We start from the raw sequence: 6042 nt of genomic DNA on the forward strand, positions 1-6042 counted from the left end.
TTCTCGGTAGCATCGAGGAGGACTTCTCAGGACCGAAAAGAACTGAGGATTCGAATGGTCTCTGGAAAAGTACGTCGCAGAACTGATTAGGACTTACCAGGTCCATCTAGGTCTGGAGAGATCTTGAAAGACCTGTGTACGTCCAATCAGAACCAAATCCTCGACTCGGGGCCTGTACAAAATACCCCATAGGGAATCAGAAATTGTATTAAGCCGAGTCATGTTTCCAATGTAAAAGATAGGAAGACATCACACGATAGGTGGTATGCTGGATAGAAGGTTGAACGTTGACCTTCAAACTGTGTAACTCAAATATTTTTATTCAGAACAATTGAGATATTCTCTAGAAAAAATTTAGTGCTATTAAGGTAAAATTCCTGAAGCTTTCTGGCAAAATTTCTGTGAATTTCAGTGAAAAAATTCATTCAAGTACAAGAAAAATTGACGTCCTACCCAATACAATTTTCAGTCCCCAGCACTGTATATTTCGCTGGCCATCAGTTTGCGCCCTTTTCCCGTGCTAGCACTAGAATTTTTCTAAAATAGAGAGTTTATCAAAAGAACCAGTTAAAATTTTAATCGAAAGCCGGTTTCAAGTGTGTCCAGTGCGATTGGAAAATATAAATGCAAGAGGGAAACCTTGTATTAAAACGTATCAAGTTTTTTCATTCGTTTGTGCAACTGATATTTGACTAGCTAGAACCGACCCCAATATTTTTTCCACAACTTCATAACCGATACTGAATAAACGATAACAACGAAATTGATGCTTGGATTCCCTCTCACCGCGTATTCCTACGAATTTTCCATTGAGCTCTTTATTAAGGATATCCAAGTTGTTCGGGCGTTTCTGTTCAAATTACCCTAATTCTAGTCAATTTTTCCGAGTCAGCGGAGAAAAATTCACTATTCGTCTCCCACTTTTTCCATCAGAATTAATTTTCGCGGTTCAAAACAAATTGAAGCGTCAAAATGCTCTTCCTCATATGACGGGAGAAAACGAATTTAATCTCCTGCAGGCGAATAAAAGTAAAAAACACACTATTATTTACGCAATAAAAATTTTCTTCATCGTAGTTAATGAAAAAACGTACGGTGAATGTGTATACTGTAGCCCGTAACGTTTTCCAGGTAGCGGCACAGATGAGAAAACAAAGAAACCTATAAAAAATCTTCAATAGGTTTGAGAACATGAAAATGGTAGGACAATGTGGAACGTACATTGATTGCCCTGGGGCAGCAGTGGCACTCAAAGTGTGCAATTATGTTCGTGAACGCCATGTGAAAGCACGAGAATTTAAAAGTGCATGCGGGCAGTTAAAAAAAGCCAATAACGCGAGCATCCGAAGTACTCTAGAATTTTCGATGAAGCTCGCGTATTATCATCGGCTATTTTCTTTTCATTTTCGTCCGTTGTATTTCGATTGACTATTCCGCATGTACGATGGACGAATAATATGCTACCTTACACGCGGCGAGAAAAGTCGAGGAAAAATGACCGGGAAAAGCACGGGAAATTTCAATGCGTGAAACGTAATCATGACCGAGATGTCATTCAATAAACAATAATTAGTTCGCGCTTTCAAAAATTGTTGGGTGAAATGTCAAGTTACAGTTCCAATAAAATTTCAGAGAACTTAGTCATTTTCTTGAAAAAAATTGAAGTAAATGTATGAAATATTGATGCAAATGATCGTTTACTCTTCACTTTTGCATTCTGATTACTATCCTTCAGCAGAGTAAACCCATTGGTTTAAAATGCTTAAATAAAAAAAATAGTCATTGAAAATTCACGATCTAATGAAGAAATCAATGGAAACTACAATTTCAGAAAATCAGGAAAATTCAGGTATGAATATTAAACTGCATATTCCAGTTTTGATTGAAAGCTCAAATAATTTGGGAAAGCCTTGTATTCCTACTGCTCAAAAAATTGACATTGCCAATTTGCAATGCATGTCAATTTTATTTTCAAACTAGGAAAGTGAAAATTATGACCGACGGCAGCACATGACGTTCACACGACAAGTCTCTCGTGAATGCACTTTCGTCCCACTGCCGCATTTATCACACTATTTGGATTCTGGATTCTATCTGTTGGTAATGGCCCAATTTCCACGATGGCCGGAGACGTCACAATACACAACAAAGGATGATGATGGAACGAGAAAGAGAGTAATTGTTTGATGATATATGCTTTACTCCGGTGGTATATAATAAACAGGAAGCACTCAGAATGAACATCAGCGGTATTTAAACGTATTGACCAGGATATAATAACCAATAATGTGAGTGAATGAGGAATTATGAGACAGCCAGCGAACAAAGCAGACCGATATTATCAGGTAATTGTCGTCATATGTTTTGCATGGTCCACTATTCATCCGAATAGTGTGCACATTTCCGTAAAATCGGGGCCATTCTGCTGTTAATCTCACTGGAACAGTGTGTAAAGTACAATTAACGTAACTATGGAGGAGAAAAACTAGTGACACGTGTCTGGAATTGTCAAAGCCATAAAATTCATTGAATGTCATTCCACGAGAAGTGTGGGGAGGGAGAAAGTTCTGCAGATAGAAGGCATAGGTAACTTGAACAATGGTCGTTCCCGAGGAGGAGCTCGCGACGATGAGAAACTTCTATCGGACCAATAAAAGCGTCGATACGTGCTTTGCACACTCTTGGTCTTCTCGGTGGTATAGAGCCCATTCCACTTGGCGTATTGATTTTGAAATAAGGCCGGGGATGGTTTAAGCATCTTCATCCCTCCACTTTTATATCATTAAGGGTCTGTAACCGATTCGTTCCACGCTTTCAACACCATTCATGCGATTATATCTGGGGGATGACAATCACAAATTTTAGGCCACCAGAATTCAGGATAAATCGATGGTGATAGTGGGAGAGCGAAATCTGTGGGGATATTGAATGTTTGAGTGAATGGGATTGATTCAAGCGAATAATGATACGCATCGTCGGAGGATGAAAAAACTGTTGTTGGGTTTGAATGATGATGTCGATGAATTTCGACGTTTTTATTAATTGTTGATGTGTCCTGGAAGTAGGGGATTTTGCTCTTTTGAGAGGAGAATGTCACGTTTTTTCCATCAATTGATTTTTGCATGCTTCACTCAGGAATACCGTCAGATCATTCCTAACTTTGGGATGTTTTAGGGAGATACACGTGGATAAACCTAAACGTCAATTACGTTTAAGAAGTCGTCTTTTACGCTTTCTGAAGCGTAAATTACGATTACATAATCGTAATTTACGATTCCTCAAGCGTGAAATACGCTTAGTGAATCCACCAGACATCATATTGACATTAAGCGTAGATTACCTTTGACGAACCGAAATTAGACTTAGGAATTCGTAATTTACGTTTAGATTTTTCTGTGGGTATAATGGGAAATAAAACATTTCTGGGCTTTGCAATGGGGTTTTTCACTCGAGTGGAGTTGGCATCCGAGCCGAAAGCGAGGCTTCGAGTTTGGGAAATATGCAATACCAATTTGCATACGAAAAATCACGAGAGACGGTATGGAGAATTTTTTCTCAGATAACCTTTGTTTTTAATTAAACATTTTTAATGTCAGGGCTTTATATTCTATAGGGATTCAATTACCTAAAAAATTCAATAAAATTCCAACACCATTGGGCAAGAGTTTCACTTGGACATTTTTCGATAACAAAAATTTACGCGTGCTCTTCAGCTGATTAATTGCCAATGGAAATTTGCTAATATTTTTCGCTGAAATCGTTCGACATTGAGACAATTCCTACTTCAAAGGCTATATGATGCCAAATTCTGCGGTGAATTTCATTGCTTTGCGGAAATATAACAAACAATGATCAGAATGATAAGAAGTTGTTATGTTCAATTCAATTGTAGTTCAGAATCTAGGGAATAACCCCTAGTCAATGCTACTGGGTACACCGATACACCCAACGCAGTTATGTTGAAAGTTGACAATATCAGAAGTTTCTGGAAACAAGTTTTGGCTGTATGATGCCAAATGCTGGGGTGAATTTCATTGCTTTGCAGGAATAATAGAACAAACAATGATCAGAATGATAAGAAATTATGATGTTCAATTCAAATGCAGTTAAGAATCTAGTGAATAACCTTCAGTCAATGCTACGGGGTACACCGATACCCCACGCACTTATGTGGAAACTTGACAATTTCAGAAGTTTCTAGCAACCATCAAACTGTTAGTGTCACGTACAGACGATTTCCGTAGTGTGCAACCTAGTGGTTCCGTAATGCTCTGCATTTCGGTAGTATAGTACCAAAACAAGAGTTGCAGTTTATGGGTGGAAATGAGAAATTAAACTCGGAGGACCATCTCTTCTTCAGTTCAGTCAGGTATCTCAAGTATTCTCAGTGCAGGTCAGGGTCATATCCTTCGAAATTGACGGGAGCTGTGTACTCGTGAAGTTTCATGAGTTCATTCAAGGTACAAAGTTCTACGTTTGAAATATCATATCTCCATTGATGATCAACTATGCACTGCTAAAATAGCATGAAATTTCCTGGACAGTTGAGTAGTAATTTTCAGAAGAATGGCATCAAAGTCGATTTAGGTGGAAAAAAACATTATAATATTTTCCATTTCACTGAAAATTTGGTGAAATTCGAAATATTTTAGCAACAGGAAGACGACGATTTCTCAACTCACTCGATTTTTTCATCAAAACATGAACATTCAGTCCCAAATTATGCTGAATTGTTAATTAATGAGAAATGCAAGAATATATTTGCCTGAATTGTCCTGATTTCCATGAATTTTCTCAGAATAATCGAGCATCATTTCACATTTTCCATTGATTATTTCGTCAAATTGTAACTTTTCAACTTCGAAATTGAAAACCTAATTTAAAACTAATTTCAAACCGCTCATTAAAATAGTCACATTCGCGGCTTCATCACCACCACAGTTGCTTCAGAAAACTGGCAGACAATACCACTGTAATTTATCAAACTTATAATTCATCGACAACTCCGTTGTCTATTACACGGCTAGGGCTGCCGAAGTACCTCTGTACAAATAAAATATTTTTCTGTTTCATCCGTTAACATGGAATTTCCGGTGAATTACAAACTTCCCGGGGTCAGAGCAGCTTCAATCAATTAATTTCATTACGACCGTGGGCAGAATGCTTTTTCGACCCCTGGAATCCTCGTGCAATCCCTACGAACAAAGGATACTCACCTAGTATAATCAGTGTGGTCAAGGACTGCATGGCCGAATTATTAGGAGCATTGTTAATTAATTTCAGAATTTCCCCCGAACCTATTAATTTTCAAACTCCATTCGCCCCGTGTTGTAAGCTTACGACTTTGAATGGCATGATCCACAAATGATGGATTCATTATTGAGAACTTTCGGCTCAAATTTCCAATGCATTTGAAAATTTCTATCAGTTGATAATTGCGCTGAAATTTCAAGTGATTTCAGAATGGAAAATTCACAATTTGATGGAAAAACCCATGAGAACTGTAAATTTTATTTTAATTTTTCTACAAAAAATTAATAGAAATTTAAAGAATCGAGCACATATATTCTTCAATCTCTAATCGACTAAAAACTCTGCATTTTTTTGTACTAATTATTCATGATTTCATCAAAAAATCAGGTGAGTATGAATTTCCTGTGAATTCAATCGAATTACTGTTAAAATATCCATGAAATTCCAATTTTTTCCATCATAATTCAAATTAATTTCAAAATCGTCATCGAAGTGATTATTATTCTAATGTTTTCCACCTTCACTGGAGTTTCCCAGGTATAATTTTCTGTGCTTCATTATCCATGATTAAATCTCCTCATCATCTCACCCCCAGCAATACGACAGTTACCTGATCCCGAGAAATTGACCTCGAGTGAAACCCTTCGGTGATCCACAGCTCACATAACACGTATACGAAGCCCACTCTGATTATCCTAGAGTATCGAATTCGAAATTAGTTCATAAAGATACGTTGTGGCAATTATTCACCTGAGGTACATAAAAATTATTCGATGTCTTCACAGGAAT

This window comes from Diachasma alloeum, unplaced genomic scaffold, assembly GCF_001412515.2.
Source record: "Diachasma alloeum isolate Michigan unplaced genomic scaffold, Dall2.0 Dall_scaffold_00176, whole genome shotgun sequence".
NCBI lineage: Eukaryota > Metazoa > Arthropoda > Insecta > Hymenoptera > Braconidae > Diachasma > Diachasma alloeum.